A 21,474-nucleotide genomic window follows, 5' to 3' on the forward strand; every position below is an offset into this window, starting at 1 on the left:
GAATGACGTTGCCTGCAGGTTCTTGGCTCATTGATGTGATGACCATTATTTAGTTGCTTGATACGGTAAGTCATTGAAACACAATAAAATTGGAAAAAAAACTCATCATCTTCACTAAATGTTTGCTTTAGATGGTATATATTATCGAGCTATTGCAACGCCACACATTCCTCATCACAAGTTGTTAACCGTTCCACAAAATGGTCGCTTTCACTTCGGTTAAGCAAATCCGCAAACGAATTTCTTTAATGTGTTGACGTTGCATGTAATAGGAAAAACATGGGAACATTCTAATAACGTAGCAAACGATGTTCAATCAGTAATTAGGCAATCTTTGGTGTCCTGCATTGTGGATTTAACCTAATTGACATGGTTTATGTTATATCCTTGTCCAGCAATAATTTAAATGAAAGAGCCATCAATACAAATATTCTTAAAATTGCTTTTTAAGGCGGGAGGGTTTACACCATTTTTATTGGTTCACAATTTTTCTTTCGTTTTTCTTTGCTTTCTTTTTAAATAATTTTTCTATTATTTTTTTTTTTTTTTTTTTATTTTCTGCTGACCTACTAAGCACACACAGCTAAAGTCTGCAATCATTTACTGTGCGTACGCGCTTATTGTCTGTTTTATATAAAAAGCGAAATCTCTTCCGATATACATACGTACATAAATACATTACCCGCTGTGCTGAAATATATGTTATATCTTCCCTTTGTTACATACATTTTACGTGGCAGCATGGTCTTGACAATAAAATTTACGATCTTCGGAATAAGTTTATATGACACTACAAAATGTTCTTCAAGAAGAGAAAGAACATTTCTTATATATTTATGTATTTTAAATTATAAATAAGTGTCAAAACTTTCAAATGACCGTAATCAGCGTTAAAATGAATGGCTATTAAATCTGCTTCTACTGTTTTACTCTCTTCTTCTCCGTGCCAGTCCGCAATAGTCTTTATTTTATATAATGCATACAATAGATACATAGTTGAAATGCCATTGAATGTTTATACTCATACATACATACACCGACTGACATTTATGACAAATTCATTATTCGGTATATGACTACAAAAAGGCACACTAGCAGAAGCCAGAGACAAAGGGAATATAAATGCATTTGAATTTAAATTATATGAACGAAAGGGAATGGAGCAAAAAAAAAAAAGAAAGGAAAAAGGAAGAAAAAAAAATAAGAGGGTGAGGAGGACATAAGATAAATTTCACCAAGTCAATGGCATAACAACATTATCACAACGCGTAACATAACGACCAAATAATTTAAATGTCACTTGTACAGATGTGTACTAAACTGAACATAAATTCTTGGCAAGAAAATCTTATACCGTTTAAATAAGCAGAAATGTTAAATAAAAAAAAACTAAAGTTAATTTTCCACTTGACCACCATCACCATCATATCTACTATCGACAGTTCGTAGTAAAACATTGCCAACTAAGAATCCCTTCAATTATCGAAAGCCTTAGCACATCCTTTCCGACAAGCAACAAGTAAAGAGGCAATGCTCTGCAATAAGGATTATATAAAGGTATCTTGTCAACTCCATCACGTGGTACCTTAAGTTTACGCAGCTATTCCCCAAGGTATAAAGAACCGAAAAAAGGATGGACCTCGTAGACAAGGAAAATTCGGTCAATACTAATGAGTTATCATTAATTGCATATGAATATAGCTTGGCTTTATGCAGCCACATTCGTCCGCCCTTATGCCATCTATTGTTGAAACTCCCAAAGCAGTAAAAATCGCAATAGTAAGTTGCATCCACACGCACATTTAGTTGCACCTTGCAAAATTAAAAGTCATTTTTCGAAATTATTTAAAATCAAAAACTGGAGTTTTGAAAACGTTAGCTTGTTGCCTGTGCTTTGTGTGCCGTTTTCAGTACATGCTAAAATCCGTTCATATATCGGATTTATCTTCAGAATCTAGAACTTTATTGTTGTTATCATTACTGCAGATACGATATAATGTTGCTTATAGTTCACCAGGTTTAAGACGTGACGTGACGTGGCAAAATGTATAACTTCTCTCGTATATACAAAAAAAAAAAGAAAAGAATTGCACTCGAAAAATGAGATAAATGTGTTTACAAAACGAAAAATGTTTATTTAATATTTTTACAAGACTCGAGTTTAATCGCTTTCGTAGCACTTGAACAATATTCTTTATTAACAGACGGAGAAAATTCATAAAACATAACGTTCCGATGATCGGTTAAAAATAGTCGAGCTTGGCGCGCTATTTTCTTGCTCTTAACACAATTTTTACATGTTATTCGTTCATTTGATCGATCATTTCCCGATCGTGAGCATATAAGTAAGTCTCCTAAAGAGGGGGGTTTCCTGGCGAAGGTAGCTGGAACAGATACATTAAAAACCGAAAAGAAACTAGGCCTGCTATGTTTATGAGAACGCGTGTAATTCTGCAGCTATCGAAGATAGAGAGATATCGAAGGCACGTATTTGTGCGACAGCTGGCGGTGTAGGGTATAATAGAAAAAGGGTAAGCAGTAAAATTTTTTTTTTTTTTTTAAAAATCAAAAATCTAATCGATCTGCACAACTCGGAATAGAAAATAAAATCCTGCTTGAATTTTATCTTCTATAAAGTTATAATAGAAGACCGCATAGAAACTCGATTAGTTGCTTGAGATCAAAGGATGAATTCCGTTACACAAAATTAATATACTTGTTCACTTCCCGCTTCACCGCAAGCAATTATGTTAGCAAAGCCATTTCTAAACTTTGTCTGTTGGTTTCGTTGATAGGCGCTCTATGTAGAAGCTTGTGAGGAACGTTTTTCATTGCCCCGTTGACAAGGTATACGCAAACTATATACTTTATAATATCGTGTCATTTACATTAGTTGCAACTGTAACGAATGTAATCGGTTGCATCTTACGCTTCAAAAAAAAAAAAAGAACAAACACTTCAAACAATCATTTCAAGTGATTTATTTAAATTTAAGTGAATCAAGTGTAAAAGAAGCGATAAAAATATTTAGAAGAAGAAGAACGCACAATAGTCAAAAAACAAATGTATTTGAAATTTAATTAAGGAAAAGAAATTTGTTCTTTTACGTAATCTCCCCTTAATTGCTCTGCAATTACTTTTTAACAAGTATCACGAAATGCTTTCACTTGTTCTCAATATTACCTAAAATATTGATATAATATATGTAACTGTATTTATTTTACTTTGTGCACAACAACGTTATTTATTACACCAAATAGCTAACTGTTCACGAATTTAATCCGCGAAACTTTGCAATGAAAAATTTAAAGTTTCCATTGCAATGCAAATTAAAATTTCGCCAAAGCGAAGTTTCGCCGACTTACATTAACAATTGCGCTGCAGCTCGCAAGGCATTCGATCCAAATTTGAATTATCGTTTTCATTTTACGGAAATGCGTATTCAAGTTGAACTTCTTAGTTGTGGCAGTTCAGTATTCGGCGAAGATCTTAAAAGGACTGTTATCGCCAAAAGAATCAAGGGAGACCAACCCTCAACTAACTCCTGCATAGATGTTACAAAGGAAATAACCATACCCCTAAATGTCTACCGGAATCGCTGCAGACAATTCTAAAAATGGGCGTCCTGCTCGCAGCTTATGACACTGGGCAAATCGAATTTAAGCGCCTTCTACCCGAAAGTGCGTCAGCGTTGGGAACCGAAGCTAGGGCTATTTCTCAGGCGACAAAACTTGCTCGCAAAGCTAAACTTAAAACGGTTATCATTACAGATAGTTAGTTGATCGGTCATAAAATCTATCCGTAACTTCTTAAATTTCAACTGGAACCGTGTCAACAGAGTGAGGAACACCATTGCCACGTACAGAGGCAAAATTTAAATTTTCTGTGCACCAAGTCTTGCAAAATAAGCGAGCAGACCATAGCTTCCCCACGCGAACGGTACAATCGAAAAGTTGAAGCTTCAAAAGTATACTAGGAAAAAAAATGCAAGCGAAAACTGATGTCCTCAGTGTTAAGATGGCTATTCAGAATTGCCCCAACATACGATGTAGGGTCCATCAAATCTTTCATTTCTGCTTTTTTTTCTTTTGTACGACCAGTCACTAAAGTGCGGGCACGGTGAGGATCAGGAAGGATTGTAGCGACACTTGATTGAAGGAAGAGCGTAGTGTTTGTAAACTTTCGCATGTGTTTTGCTAATCTAATCTACAAGTTGAAGGAACTGGCCCGATGAGAGTTAAAAAGTACGTGTGTTGATACAAAGCACATCTTCCATCATCCAAGAGCTGATGCGTGCTAGAAAATCATTGATTTTTTTTCAACCCCGGAGCAAGCAAGTATCGGTAACAAAAGTAACGAAAAGTTTAGCAAAAATCATTGGAGCTTCCTACTATAGACTTCACTAAATCAGATAAACTGTTTATTTCAGATATATCTGAGCTTTCGAATGATGTTAAAGGCGGAGGTTCGATCCAATTATAGGTTTGCTTTGATCGATCTTCATATAGATTTCCGAAATTAGCTAACGACGCGAGAGTGTAAAGTTAGATAACTAGCAAAGACACAAACCAAACGCCTTAACAGAGTTGCGTTAAGTCATCAATAGAGTCTCCGCGAAGGATTTAAGTCAAAATACTGTGAAAATACTATTCCTGAATATTACAAGCAATATATGTCTATGTTAATTGCACTATGTCAAATATTTAGATTCCAAATACAAGAGCTTATCAACCTATTGCGGCCAACCCGAGTACTGCGAAAACTAATGAAACTAATATTTTATGGGTTCTCGATCAATAATCCTTCAGTTTTATTTCATTTTTATATTTTTAGAAACGAAACGCTACCCTTTTTTGACGAGTAGTTAATCAAATATGTAGTAAATAAAAAGGTGAGAAAGCGAAAAAATTTTAGGAAACATTTTCGCAAAATGTCGGTTTTTCCAATGTCACTTGTTTGGTATATTTTCAAGCAAAAGACCCGTTGCGTAAGGGATGTCCATCAAAATTCCTTTCCTCCTTTCAATAGTCACGCTAGTCTATCTTATGTATATGTTTTAATCGTTGACAAACTATGCCGAACATATTGTGCATTGGCCATTTGATGCGAAACGGATATCAAAGATTCGCCTTAGAAAAGGAAAAATTTATTTTCTTCTGTTTTTTTCGGTTCGCGGTAATAAAAAATCAATTTTTATTGATGAACATCGACGTAATGTTCTTTTCAAATATAATAAAAATTCTGTTTATTTCGTAAGTTTACGCTAATTTTCAACGCTTGTTGTTTAAATTATTTTATTTCTTCACACGGAACAAAAGCAATTAGCTTTTCATTTGAAACTTAGCATATAAAATTCACATAAAAGTCATCCATCAGTCAATCAAAGTGAAACATCTAAACTCAAAGGCAATAGAAGCTAAGAAACGAAAAATGGTAAAAAAAAAAAAAAATTCATTTAAATGAAAAAACAAAAAAAAACAAAAAAAGAAACAATTAAATCTTAAAGCTTTGGCTCGAATCGAGTTCCATATTGTTAAATTCATTACATATACATATATATATATACGTATTAACAGAAGAGACAAGTTTACATTATTTATGATGTAATTTATAAATTATTAGCCACTTATTTGCTTTGAGCCATAAAGTGCAATGGATCTAGATTCGAGAACGAGAAATACTAAATTAAAGCATAAGACATTTATGAGACTAATTAAAGCCACATCGGTTTCAGGTTATTGGCAAATTTTTCTAATTATTCGTGGCTTTTTGCCACAATAGACTTAATTACCACTTTCGAAATACCAATAAAAATGCACAGTTAGACGACCCATAAGGAACACGCGTACGCAGAATTTTGCAAAAAACGAATCAAAAGACGAACTTAACTATCAGCCACCAAATTCTTTAGATATTGAAATGGCAATAATCCGTTAAGCATGTGAAATATTTATCTACTGCAACGAACGTGATCCGGATCAATTTGAGTAAACTTCATATATTTTAAATGCAATTGGAGTTTTAGCAAATAATAAAATGAAATTCTTCTTTAATCTTCATTCTCTATTTAATGTCTTTCTTTTTGCCTTATGTAACATTTTCGATTAAAATCTCTTTCTGCGAATATCATCCTATTTACAAATTGATGTTATATTCGTTTTTTTTTTTTTTTTTTTTTTTTTTTTTTTGAGGTTATGTCCGAACATTTCTGTTGCAGGTTAAGTTAATAATTCGATTTGTCGAACCATTTAATTAGTGGCTTTAAAGCATTTGTAAGTTGTTTCATTTTTGTTTTTTTTTTTTTGCTTTTCAATTTGTCAACTTCTCTAACGCCGAGCTGAAGTATTCTGCCATTTTGCTGGCAGTGGTTTTTTCTTTTTTAGTGAACTTAAAGCCTCACGACGTCCGGCCTGTTGCTTTCTGAATTCTTGTAATCTGTTAATAGAAGATTCCTTTCGAAATTACTCTTATGCCCCCCCCCCCCTTCAGGGGATAAAACGCGAAAAGCGATTTGAGAGGAGTGCGTGCGTTTTTGTGATTTGATTTGATTCGGAATTGAGGCCGTCATGGGCGTCAGTTTGTCCGTTATCTGTTTTGGAAACTTAGACGATATTTACGGAACATAACTGACAACATCAAAGACCCCAAATAAAGTAACGAATATCCTTTGATGAGTTGACTTGTTATATCCTACATCACTCGTGGTACGGGGCATATTAAGTAAGTAAAATAGATCCACGTTTTATCATACCGGTCGATCTAAACCTGCCTGTCCGTCTAATGTATATCCGTGTGAACTTGTGTTCAACTTACAGGTCGCAATTTTTAAGATATTTTGATGAAACTTGGTTCACTAAAATGCTTTGATTCAAAGGTGAATGCTTTTGAAAGTGTTTCGGATCGGTACACTTTCTCCAGCACTCCCCATATATGTGATGCATAATTTCAAAATTTCGTTATATAGAAAAAAATTGCAATTTTCAGGATCACTGGACAAAAGTCTTTGGGTTATAGTATTTTCACTTTGTAAATTGGTTCGGTTGAGGCAACAATTTATAAAACCCGCTTTCATATAACCGTTCCTACGAAAACTGAATCTATATATGGCGAAAAGATAGAATTTTTAATAATTTATGGTGAAAATTAGTTTGAAATAAATGACTCAATCAATGAACAAAGAAATCAATCTAACCGAATTTAGATCATAAAAGTCTTCTTTTTTTTTTTTTGGATACCATCGCACATAAGGATTCTCGAGAAATGTGAACCCTTTTATGCCAGAAAGGTCTAATTGGTAATGTATTAACGTATTTAATAATAATGTGTTGATGTAAAAATTAAGTGAGCAAACTTTGAAACACATGACTCCATTTCTTGGCACCCACTCCACGTAGGATTTCGCATGAATGGTGCGCCCTTTACAAAAATTTTTATTCTGCGTGGATTGGAAGTGAGAATTGGCTTGATTGCTTTTGGTTTTTGTTTTTTATTTTTTTTTTTTTCCCGATTTCAATAATTTATCGAATAAAATTCATTGATAGTTAGTATGGTTCTTTAGTCGGATAGATGATGAACAACAGCCTCTCGCTGTTCAAGGTATGATTTATTTACTTATTTTTATACGTTTGTTTTTTTCAATAAATAAAAAATAATAGTTATTAATAGCTTGCATCGATGATTATATAGTGTTTTCGTGCTTGTCTATAATAATAATTTATAAATTTTTTTTTTTTGTTTTCCTTTTATTTATTCTATCATTTTTATTTAATGAATTTTTAATAAATATTTTCAAAAAATTAAACAGAAGCCTTCAGTACTGCTATTGCTAATTTTATTCTATTACTAATTATGTATATGATTAAGCAGGTAACGGAAGTTCATCAAAGTTTTATTAATGGGAATTGCTAGCTTCATTCTGCTTTAACTTTATTGTTGTTGTTGCATCTATTCGCAATACTTGAAGCATGACCAGAGAGCATTTATTAGAATATACTTCACCTCACAAGCACAGCACTGTGATTACCTTTAATTATATTAACTTGATATGGTTTGGGGATGCATTTGCAAGTTTTCAAGCGAAGCTTTATCAAGCTGAAAATAATTGCTGGATATTTTTTCATTTTAACTTTTTTTATAAAGTTTTAAATAATACTTGATTTTAATATATATTCACAAGTGAATATTAGATTTGCTGACTTTTAATATTTAAAGGAATTTGGATCGCATGTTTACTTAAACCTGACTTTCTCACTGTGAACTCCTTTGAATATTTGCACACAAAAACCAATAGAGCATAGTATTTGAATAATTTTGGCAAATATAGATGGGATGGGACCTTTTTTTTTTTTTTTTTTTTTTGAACCCCTTTCTGCACAAACTTAAGTATTAAAAATAAGTTAAGTAACGCAACTTCTGCAAGCCAAAACAAGTATCAACCAAGCAAAAATTATTATAGTGGGCCACGATTCAGCATTAAATACCCTACACCAACTCACAGTTATTCATATGAGGTATTTTCAAAATGATGCGTTATATGGGAATTGGTAGAAATAGTAGCCCGATCTTAACCATTTTCAATAGTCTTCGTCCTTGGATCAAAACACGTCAGTTTACGAAAATAACTTAGAAATATGGACCTGTAGATTGAATACAACAAAGCAAGACAGACAGACGGACATTTACATGGTAACGAAAATAGTTTGATGCGAAAATTAACAAAGCATTGTAATAGGTAAAGTGGGGTAGGGTATTTAATAATCGACCTTGTCCGACTATCACACTTCAAGTTGTCTTCGTATAACAACTTTTTCAAAATAAAGTGTTTTAAGAGAAGTGGCTGCAAAATTGATACGATCCAATTCATTTTCAAAAGGGTTCACTTCGTGTTAATGCAGCAAGTTTTATTAAAGCATCTCATTAATTCCGATCGATAAATTGAACACAATAATGAATGAGCAGATAGAGGCATACATACAAAGGGGCAAACACTTTCAGATTGCTATAAATTACTATTATTCTGAGTCCATTGTAGTAATAAAAGGTAAACATATCTCAAAACGTTCTGCGTGTCGAATGTATCTACACAAACTTAATGTGTTCTTGTCGCATGTGGCGTGGAATAAAATCGACGACTAATTATTGTAAGATTTTGGAATGTTTACGATTTAATCTAAGAGTTCCAAAAAGGAGCAAATAGAATGAAGTTTGGATGTTCGGTTACATATATAATGTGCGTTAATGCACGACCCACGCTTGCGATGGAATTGCAAGTTTATACGAACAGTTTCCGTTCACAGTCCCAAGCATGCAAATGCTTCAGCGGCTGACCCAGATCTCTTGCTCCATTAAATATATACATTGAAATATCCATTGTAGCGGTTTCGCAGAAGGCCGTTGCAAAGCTATTTCAGGCAATGGTCCATATACGTGTAACAGGGCGACGGTTAGAAAGAAATCAAGAAAGAAAAAGGGACCGAAAGAAAATGGCCGCAGCTTAGCGGGAGTGTGCGCAATCGGAAAGTATTATTATGCCTTAACCGACTGAGCGTTCACTCTAGCTATGACCAAAGGTAATTATGGTAGATAGTATGACCACTTTCCACTGCAAGTGCGGAAGATATATACCTTCCAATTGCCAAGATATTTTTCGGTTTACACCACTAGTAGCTCATGACATTGATAAAATTAAAACTATTATCTCTCTCTCTCTCTCTCTCTCTCTCTCTCTCTCTCTCTCTCTCTCTGTCTGTCTCTCTCTTCCTTTCTCTCTCTCTCTCTCTCAAACGGAAGACTAAGCAATCAATTGTTTTTAAATATTTCGCTTTCAAAATATAATCAATTTGCGCTTTGCATGCTTATAGATAAACACAAGTTCTGCCAGTATTCAAATTAACCGGTTAACTGCGTAATTAATCCCAAAAAGTCCCTCACACAGTACCTAATTAAAATCAAGCGATGACGCGCATACACGTCAAATGCAAGACAAATGTTCGCATAATAAATTTTACGGCAAAATCAAAGTAAAGTGAATAATATTTCATTTTTATTTGATAAAAAATTAATAATTCATTGCTGAGAAAGATATTGTTATTGAAAAGGTTTTAAAAATTGCCAAAAAAATAATAATAAAATTCATAACAAAACAAAGAAATTCGCGAAAAAATGTTTTTTTTTTTTTTTTTTTTTTTGCGTACTGCGTAGAAGAGTTCGAGAACAAAATAGAAGATAGCAGGAGCTCAAGAATGAGGTCCGGTTTCTTGAACGACTTTCTCATTTGATGTCTTGGAGGTGCCTATGCTGCACTTACTCCATTCTTTATGTCTGCACCGGCCGTTTTCTCTTATCCTAAACACACTATACTTTCAGTTTCTTTGCAATAGAGAAATAGTTCAATTAACATTTTTTTTCTTTTTATTTTTTTAATTGATAGCAAGCTTTGGGGTTTTCCTTATCTTTTACAAATGAAAATGAATGGATTCGAATTGACACGCATACGCAATTAACTGGTTAAACTCGTAGATTAAAAAGTATTATAAATCAAGCACACACACACACGCGCTTGCTCAGTAATTACATTGGTTTACGAGAACCAATCGTTATACTTTACACCACTTCTGGTACAAGGGCATCAAATTTGTGCGGATGTGCATAACAATCAGAGAGACTTGAGATAGATCCATCGTTTACCATATGGGTTCAGAATCGCTTCCTGAATCGATTTGAGCTTGCCTGTCCATCAGTCCATGTTGTTTTCTTTGTTTTTGTGTTCCCCCCTAAAGGCTGTAATTCATGAGTTAACTCAAGCTAGCTCGTCTATCCATCTGTCGGTCTTGTTTGCTCGTATACAAGATACATAGATGAAATTCGGTATACGATATGACGCGTTTGCGCCCAAAGACGAGCGCGTTATTGTGACAAAGTCGTTACATGAACAATTTTAGAGGGGGAGTAGGGCTTTTAATCGCGGTCCCGGGCACACTAAGATTTCTACTTGTTTGCTTACCGTATTATAGGTGGAGTTTGTGTATGTACGAGCAATTGTTTCACATATTAGATATGTTCTCAAACGTTGTATGGCTTGCAAATGAACACGGTTATCCATACGAGATTTGCTGATCCGCCTATTTTGTAAGCCGATAAATCTATTTGAAAAGTTTCTTTAACGTTTTCATGATGAATCCGTTTTTACGGAAGCACTTGCAATTTTTTTCTTTTATTTTATAGTAATTACTTTCGCAGCTATTATTTAAGCAAATACCCAATCCAGTGTCATTTGATATCTGAACTAAAAAACACCCGGGAGGATTAACAACAATACTTGTAATAACACTTGTGCTGCTTTATCAGAAAAAAAGAAAAAAAAACTAAAAAAAAAATATGTAGCCTTTGTAATTTGGAAGAAGAAGAAGAAGAAGAAGAAGAAGAGAAAGAAAAAAAACGACCAACAACAACAATAATAAACAACGAGCAGCAACGTGTGTTTCGTAACATCTTGAGACGTGCTTTCTATACATAAGAATGAATAAAAGCAAATACAAATACAAGTTTGACTATTATTTTCACACAAATTGCAACAGCTGTTCACTGACTGACTGTATTCGAAATACTTTCTTGTAGACATTAACACACATGCGTTTTCTCATTCATTTTTAACCCCCTGCCGGCGATAAATTAGTTCAGATATCATACAATCCATATAAAGTCAAAGATGTAACTACATATATGCACACTCGTATGCTCGGTATTATATTGAATTGTGTGCCGCGTTTAACAATAATATTTTTAAAAATATTGTTTAAAAAAAAAAAAATAGACAAATTTTTAATAAGATTTTCTTGTCATAAAATTGAACGAAAGCTGACATTTAATGTCGAAATGTGAAATGAAAAGATCAGCGAAAAAAATAAACTGTAACATCCAGTTCAGTTCAATGCTAAAGTTTAGAATATTTAGAAAAATTTTGTGATTTATACTTATTGAGCTTAAAACAAAAAAAAAAAAAAAACACACACACACACACACACATGTCATATGGCTTACATCGTATCTTTTGATTACTAACATAAAAGATTTCTCTTAATTAGATTTACACGCCTTATCAGCCAAAGTGCTATCATCAAAGGTTCGTCTTTCTCTTTTTTTTTTTCAAGTATAAAAGTCCCAAGTAAGTATCATCGCCAAACCTAAACAATGTTCGGTACATAATTTGTCAAGTCAATGTCGCGGAACCATTTAATCTTTAATTTAATCTTAATGAACACTTTGAAGCACGAATTTTGAACTGTCTTTCATTGGGAGTAACATAGTAAAAATTCCCGCCGATAATGCGTGCAATCAAGTCACAAAATTTCAAAGACTTGAGAACGCAAGCATTCCGTATATTAAATCCATAAATGGGTATGCATCGAAAAACCATCGCATTCGAATTAAACATATCGCGAAACAATTGATTTGATCAATATTAAGAATATCTCCGATCTGCATAGGCAATTACTGACTGTCCATCGCAATTGAAACGTAGACTTGTTCGATCAGAGTAATAGGTAGTGCAATGAATACAAAAAACCTAATTACGCACATGATCCGTGTTATTTGGCAGTCTTTTTAAATTCATTCTTTGTAAATTTATTTACATGCGGAAGAAATCTAAAATACGTAGAAGAGGTCCCTTCAATCCCAGAAACGTTGAGAAACATCGTGATCAAATTTTAACAGGTTACATAAATATACATAGATTACCCGAAAGCAATTGGTTCCTTCACTCGAACACCGCCAACTATGGATAGGTGTTTATGAGCAAATCGGGTTTATTTCTACAAGCAATAATTTGTATAATTCTTCCAAGGTATTGATTAAAATAATGTATAGTCAACTATACTGTTGTTGACTTTTTTTTATATTTTTTTAATTTTTTCATCTCCTGCCAATGCGATTATCATCTTTGTAAAGTCATCTTATTCACTTTTCGCCTTTCGGATGGGTTACGAACAATTGTCGTTCGTTTCGGCTTTCACGCCTACGTTTTTCAGATTCTAAAGCCAAAAGAATTTAACACTAGTTGCTTACATTACTAAATACAACCCTGTTCAAATATAATGTAGTCTTAAAAAAAAATAAAGATGGAATAAGAATCTTGATATGTGCGCTGGGATTTTTCTCTGAATTATTTCTTTTGTGCATCTTAGAGAGAAAAACTGTAATACTTGACCAGACTGCTCTTTTCATTGCTCTGCTCCGTGAAACGCATTTCACTTCGTAATCATCAATAGGAACCAATCAATTGCGTGAATTGAATTTTTCAATCGTTCCGCGACATCTATAAGTCGTCAGGAAAGTGAGCTTATTAAGTTGATAGCTTCCCTAAAACAACAAACCTCGGGTCTAATTGCGCTAGACACTGTGACACTTTATATGACTCTTTATAGCGAATCAAATGGTGATTGTGTGGTAAGTAAAAAAATTGTGCGCGCCCTAAGAGCAGTGACTTAAATGTAATGTGAAAAATTGAAATATTTTGGCAATTGCGAGCGGATATCCATGGGTTGATTGGAAAGCGGACTTTAATTTTCAAAGTGAATTTTTGTGATGCTCGGCGTTCGAACGACGTATAATTGAATTAATTTCTTCTTATGCATATTATTCGGCATTACAGAGGAAGCGGAAAATCCGGCATATGCTTTCTTATCGCTCTGCAAGACTCCTACGGCACTTAAACACAAATTCGTGTTAAATTCAATTTGTTCAAACTTTTTGCAAATTTCATTACAATTTTATGGGATCTTTGTACGGTTTTAACTGACTTTTGAACTAAAATCCCATTAGTCGCAAACAAGCAAACGAATGCATACCCTTTGCTAATGCTGATCGCTGCGGTTGCTCTTGTATCCTTCAGCGGTGAAATAGAGAGAGTTTCAGCCCAAGCAGCTAAGGCATTATGAATTTGGAGAGAAATGTGAAGGCATACAATCTTGCTGCTTGCTTGTTCTCGTATACACGCATACGTTGTGTGTTTCGCAACTATTTCTTACGTGTGTGGTAGCTGTGGTTCACTCACCTGCTCAAAAGAAAGAAGATAACTGCATAACATATCCACGAAAACCACCTAAAACCACTACAGTTATGGAAAGCTTCCTGCTCAATAGACTCGGAGATCTTGTAAAGTATGTGAGCTTAATCACTTGTCCAATGCGTCGTTTGGTTTTTTAATTTTGATGCAAAGTTTTTCCTCAGATAAAAAAAAAATCATGACACTGGTTAAGAATTTCTGAGGGCAGGCTCTCGCGCAGCGTTAGACCCTCCGAGATATTAATGTCCCTCGCACTGGGCGTCAAGAACTTCGGACGTCTATCGTCAAGAGAAGTTGTGCATTCCTGCTTGCGTTCAAAGGTTTCTCACATATTTTGCATGGTGCGAGAATTTCTATATCGTAAACTAATCCAGTTCCAGTTCGCGAGGTGCTTCCTGTATGAATGATCAGCAGATTTTTTAGATCGGTTGTCTTTGTGCGGAACGTGACAACTGAAAATTTCTTCATTTTTTTCCGTGACTTGACAGACCTCACTAGCTATGCTCGCTGTTGACTGTATGCGTATCTTTCCACGAGTACAGGGCTATTCAAAACGAATCTTATGCGGATTAAGAAGAGAAAATGATAATCGAAAGCACGCCGCACATAGTCATCGAAATCTTCGTCAGCATTACTACCGAAAACAAGAATTTTTTAAGTTTTCTAAAATATTACGATAACGTGAAATGCGAAAATAGCGAATTAGATGTGAAAACAAAGAAAGAACAAAAGAATGAAATTATCGCATGTTTTTTACACTCAAGCCGTTCGGGTCTAAGTAGAATTTTTTTATTATTTTGTAGAATTGTTGTTGAAAAACAGTCGACCTTTCAAAGAGTTTTTATAGCAAAATACAATTTTATACGGAAGGCCATTTTATATTAATTTCGTTATTCGTTATTCGTTTCAGTTATATATGTGGGATGTTTGTTCTTTCTTTGTTTACACACTACCGGAGATTATTTTAACTTTATTACAGTACAGTATAAAACAGAAAAATACATTTTAAAGACTTTTTTAAAGGTGTAGTGTACACATTCTTGATTAGTGTTAGCTAATGGCCGTGACCGGTTTGCCGCCTACCGCCTACCGCCACCAATCTTATGATAATATGAAAACTTTATATATATGTATATATATACACTATGTATTAAAATGATTGACATCCGTTCGCCGAAAGGCGCCCTAAGCTAAAGTGAGAAGTGAACTTATTTTCACGCATGGATTGTATTCCATACCATAAAATTGATTACCCAAATTTATTGAACACACACCGTATGCGACTTATTGAATATGTATAAAAAATCGGATGCTTGCTCTTCTTCGCCCATTTATCATATCTATAAAATTCGTTTCCTTCCTTCCTTCTCGAACGACGAGATAAACATGATGAGTATCAATGCATTCGACCAGAATCGCTTGTTAACCGTGCCTCTCTTACTTTTATTTGGTTTTTAAACAAATTTTTTATATATATTTGTTTGATTTCTATTTGATTCGCTTTTCAATTACATGCATGAATCATGTTACGTATAAATTGTTAAAAAAAAAAAAAGAAAAAAAATAACGCGAAACGAAATCATGTACATTTTATTCATTTTTTTTTTTTTTTTTTTTTTTTTATTTTTTATATATATTTATTTAAAAAAAAAAAAGTTTTTTATGCCCTTTTTTCGAAATGAATTTTATTGTTTTATATATATATGTATGTACGTATGTATAATAATTCATACGTGAGGGCATTTCAAAAAACGTGCTGTACATAAATATAATTCATAATGCATTGGTTTTTTGCTTTTTGTTGCTTCGTCGATAATTGCTTAAAAATTTATTTGTTTCTTTTTACAGCCATTCGCCGTTCTTATCCCCATTAACTATATCAAATGATTTGAAAGCATAAAAGTACATATCGACATTAAATAGATTTGATGGTAAGCGCATATTGAATGCATGCTAACGGTATCGATTTTTCGATATTTCCGTGAATGTGCAAGATTTTACAATTTTTTATCGATTGTCTTCTTCGAACGGTTGAGTCTTCTCTTTTCACGTCCACATCTATATTTCGAAGAGTAATCAGTTGACAATTTAACAGTTAATGAAATTGGGCAAATGTTTTAAAAATCTTTCCAAGAGATGCGATAAACGGTACTACGTAGTTTTGGATAACCGCAACTATTTTATGTGAAAATAATATCTTTGGACTGTGCATAGATAGCATGTTTTGAAAAAAGATTAAGTACACAATTTCTTCGAATTTTTCGAATTTTTAATAGCCTGAGTTATGTACACCGAAAATGGGCTTATAATGGGAAAAGTTATATTGCTTTTCTGCTATTATTACGTCATTACTTCATTTGTTCACTATTGAGAAAAACTGGTCCAATATATGTTAATCAAAATCAATCTCCCAGTTTGTTCCATCTTCTTGGCAAAACCGTATCGAAGGAACGATATTGGTTTGGCATCGACCCATTTTCGCATTTCTTCAGCCTTTCGAACTCGCATCCCAGCGACGCCATGTGGCATCGATTTGAACAAGTGGTAATCAGAAGGCGTTGGCCTTTTTGGCAACATTACATAGTTCAATTTGTTCAATTAATCTCGGTAGACATCTGGAGTAACATTCATCGGTTTCCACAGCTCGCATTACACCACGCCTTGCTGATCCCACCATATATACAGCAACATTTTATGGCCATGAATGTTCCACTTCGGTATTGACATAGATGTCTGTTCGGGGCTAATCCATAACATATTGCACTTGGGATTGTCATAGTAGATCCACTCATTATCGTTGTTTTATGCAGAGAGAGTTTCATCCATTACACCCCTGCGTTATAACCTAAACAACTGGAACTTGTAAACCAGTTGTCGGAATGGCATCAAATTTTAACGCATTGCGTTTGAATGTTAGTACACTTCGCATATAATATGGATCAATGGGCATCCTACAAACTAATTTAGTTACAGATGAGAGTCATTTGCCTAAATTCATTGGATAAGTCAGCATCCGCGATATTGAATATAGAGATAGCTTTTCTTATGCACTACATCACCCCGCATACTCGCTACATGCACCCAGAACACTTGAGATAGACACAGTAGATAATAATACCTGCTACTGTATCTGCCAGTCTGTCCAACTGATGTCTGCCCATTCTTGTGTTCAACCTATATACAGCAACTTTTAAGATATTTTGCTAAAGTTTGGACCGAACCACTTATTCAATAGCTTCCCATATGAAGCCTTATGGCGAAATATAGTTATATGTGTACCCGTATTAAGCAACGTAGTAGGGTATGGTATTTAATAACAAGACGTGTCCCACCATAATACCTTCCTATTCAACTTCAAGCCGTATCATACTCAGTTAACTTAGTTTAAAATCAATACAGAAGCTACTAAGTGAATATTAAATCGTCTTAAGTCAAATATTTTATTTCAAAAACATCGTAATTTTTTAAGAATCAGACCAAAACACCCGTTAAGTATTGAAAATAAATTGACTTGAACCGCTTCCGCGATTAGCGGGCAGACAATATCCACTTACGAAATTTTAGATTTGTCTGTCTACTTAAGTTGATATCGATGAGTCGGTGCGGAACCTCACACAATGTTATAGAACATGAGGGTGTCACGGTAATCACAATTATATACCATATGTTCTTTAATAAATCATTTGGGGAGAGCAAAATCATCTTCCAATGATGGATGCAGTACAACAGAATAGAAAAATTGATAGAAAGAGAATAAACGTGAAACCCATAGATTTTTTTTATTTTTAACAAAACATGGAAAGAAATTAAACTTTCATTGGCTGCCGTTAGTTGCAGATTTTTAATCAATTTTTAAAATTTTCTTTACGCAAGACCGACATCACGCAGTTTAAAGGAAATTGAAGATATATTCAATTTCGAGATAATGTTACATTTCTCGCTTAAAATCATAAGGCCAAAGTGTATCTATGTGTGTGCACATGCATATTCGCAGTCGTATAATGTTATCCTTTTTTCAAGTTTGCATTTAATATTCAATATCCAACTGTGAGTGTTTTACTCTTCACGTTTTACGGTACTTTGCCATGGATAGGCCGCATGTCTAGTGATACTGTAGAAATTATTCCAAAAAATATTAAAAAGCAAAAAATGTTTTTTTTTTTCTTTTTTTCCTTTTTTTGATAGTTTTGTCCTTCCTTTGTTCAATTCTGTATTCGTCAAATCATCTGTTTGTCTACTTCTGGTGATATGCTTTGTACGACAACAGCAGATTGTATGACAAGGATTTATTAACATGGCAACGCAAAAAGAAAAGCGTATGCATGCACCACCACCTTGTTAACCAGAAAACAATAACAGCAATGGAAAACAGCAGCCGCAGCCGGAGCCGTAGTCGAACAGCAGCAGCAGCAGCAGCAGCAGCAGCAGTGAGAATAACATAAATCAACATTGTTTCTAATGTTTCAGTAAATTGGTATATGTGTCTGCTTATACATCTAGGCCTTTGTACCCCCTACTAAGGAAGTATAGATTTAATGGGCTTAAAAAGAAACAGCAACAACAATAACAAATATAACAGACAGACGGCAGGATATTCAACAATATCAACTGAGTTTATTGTTGTACTGTCACTTGAATAAGATACGAAAAATTTCAAGGGTGACTGACTGACGTACATATGCACACACATATATATATATATATATATATATATATATACAATGAGTATACTCACGTGTACATATGTACACGCAAACAAACACCATTTTTAAACACTTTTACTTCACAGAAATGAAAACTTTTTCAATGATCGACTCCGGCCTCTCCATTGTTTTACATGGACAAGCATGTATTTCATGTACATGCGTAGCGTTCAAGTGGTCTTCAACACTTTGTTGCAAATAAGGAAAATAGCAGGCAGCCCATGAAACTGTATAATCAGCTTAAGTCGAATCTTATGATATCCTCTGCAGGTACCATAAATAATTAATTGAACTTTCTATATATATATATATATATATATATATATATATATATAAAATTAATGAATTTATCTGAAACATAACTCATCGAGTTGGGTGGCAAAAGAGTCAAAAGGACGAGCTATAGGATAAGCTTTGTTTTATTTTTACTACTAGAATGGAATCAAATTTTGCAGGTGACCTACGAGGCATCCCCTGATATTTTAAGGAAAATTCGCAACTACTTTTCAACAACTCCTTAATACTCAACATTGTTATTCTGGCCGTAGGGCCTGGAAGTATAAAGCATAACTCTCTAAACTTTTTAAATCCTATAGATAAGACGTTGTGTGTAAGAACTCCGGCCTGGACAGAGCATCGTAAGAGATATGTTATTTAAATTGATCAAAGAATGAAGAATGAAATTAAATTTTTCATGATAGCCCAAGTTGATTACATAGAAATGAATTGATTAATAGAAGAGGTTTTCTATAGTAATAGTGATTTCTATATCGAGTCTCCGAAGTGCATTTCCCTCGGTTGACAAATCGAATATACTCATCAATGATGAGTGCAAATTGTTGCTGTTGTAGTTGTTGGTTTTTAATGAACATGAACATCATGAATATGTATAAATTTTTTTTTAAGCCTTCTCTCGTTCTCCCTCATACACTCTTTCGTATGGATTTCATTAAAATTTAATCGTCATCAAAAGATTATCATGAATAAACAAAAGAAAGAAAAAAAAAAAAAAAAAAAAAAAAAAAAAACAAAGTTAAAGCAAGTAAAGCAAACAGATGATGGCAAGGGATGTTGTGGACGGACGGACAGACTAGAGGAAATGCCTGCAATTTATTGATGCGTATTGCCTTTACTTATAACGGAATTGTATGTGCATATGTGTATGTGTCCTGAATTTTTCTCTTGAATTTCTAATTTAACAATGAATGTTTCAAAATTAAACATTGCTTGCTATTGCTATAGCACGCAACTCGTTTTAGCTTCTATTCCCGAAAAAAAAAAAAAATGAATGGAAGAGATTTGAAATTTTTCAATGAATCAAAAATACCTCATGCACTGCCTTCAGTGTTTACTGATAACAAAACATCGATATACGTCTGCGTGCATACGCAACGCAGAATAAATTTTTTCTATAAAAAGGAATAAAATAAATAAATAAATAAATAAAAAACAAAAAAAAAATTTATATCAATTTTTACAATCACACAAATTTTCTGCAATCTCTCTTCTTTGCTTCTTTTCTTTGCAGACAATCTGTTGAAATATCAACGCTTATAAAATAAGTGGCGTAACATCTTAGAGAGGTAAGTGGGATTGACAGTCAGATTAAATTAGATTAGCTTTACGGCAATTAAAGAAATATACATTACAAAAACAAAAAAAAAAAGCGCTCGCTTGTCTATCAATTAGACTAAAAAAGACTATCTTAGAAGATTTGAAAAAATTTTTTAAAAAACCTAAACATTTCTGTGTGAAAAGTCTTTGAGTGTATAGTAACCTAAGAAAGGTGACTTCATTTTTTTTTTTTTTTTTTTTTTGAATGGAAGAAAGTTAATAGAATAATAATAACATTTTTGAGTATTTTTCTAAGTACAAATTACGAGAAATTGTCTTTGAACAGGTAAGAGCACCATAGGGGACAAGGCCCGCCATTAAATTCCTTATATCGTAGTATGGGTATTCAGGTAACAGGTTTTTGAAAAGGAGGCGTAGGATGGAAAGTGATTGTCGAAAACGCGGTCTGATCCGATCTACTCGAAGCTGCGTTCGTGTACCAAGTCTCTTCAAATTGTCGCACAAATTGCGGCCTGTACATTGAATACAAGAAAACCAGGCGGACACAAGATGAGCAAAGGAAATCACATGTGATTCAGAAAGTGAATCTGAATCGATCGGTGTAACAAGAGCTGGGTCTTTCTCAACTCCTTCTAGACGTTGTGTATATGCGCATAAAATGCACACACACTTGCACCACAAGTAGAATATAACAACGCTGCTCTCTTTCGCGCAAGGGATTTTTACGGCCCATAAAGTAGCTCATGAAAATTTTAATGTAAAAAAAAAAGAACAAGTATGTACAACAAACATATTTGCAGTTAACGTAGTGCGTAGTGAATTCTAAAAATATTGATTTTTGCATGAACGACGAGTGTTTGAATGAAAAGCTTAAATTTTCATAGGGAAAAGAATTCAATCAGGTACTTATTGACAATAGTTATTAAATATTGTGTTACACTGCAAATTGCTTTGGAAAGTCATATTTCGCGAAAAATGTTTATAACATTTCTTTATTTATACAATATTTCTTTAACTGCCTTTTAGTCCCATTTAATCTGCAATCCCGGTATCGCATAGTTTCCGGTTCATGAACAAGTATTCATTTCCGTTCGGCTTCCCCGCAGACTTTATGCTACAGCGTAGTATCCG

The 21,474-nt window shown here is 33.8% G+C and overlaps 1 long non-coding RNA gene across 10 annotated transcripts in view; it reads left to right on the plus strand.

The window, feature by feature from the left end:
* The window catches only part of LOC119638685, a 78,273-nt gene extending 57,161 nt beyond the window's left edge, over positions 1 to 21,112 (plus strand). For all 10 annotated transcript variants that reach the window (XR_005247482.1, XR_005247490.1, XR_005247486.1 and 7 more), the window contains one exon: positions 20,297 to 21,112. This is a non-coding gene — a long non-coding RNA (uncharacterized LOC119638685). The remainder of the gene's footprint in view (positions 1 to 20,296) is intronic.
* The last annotated feature ends 362 nt before the right edge of the window (positions 21,113 to 21,474 follow it).

The sequence above is a fragment of the Glossina fuscipes genome, unplaced genomic scaffold (genome assembly GCF_014805625.2).
Source record: "Glossina fuscipes isolate IAEA_lab_2018 unplaced genomic scaffold, Yale_Gfus_2 0, whole genome shotgun sequence".
In the NCBI taxonomy this organism is placed as follows: domain Eukaryota; kingdom Metazoa; phylum Arthropoda; class Insecta; order Diptera; family Glossinidae; genus Glossina; species Glossina fuscipes.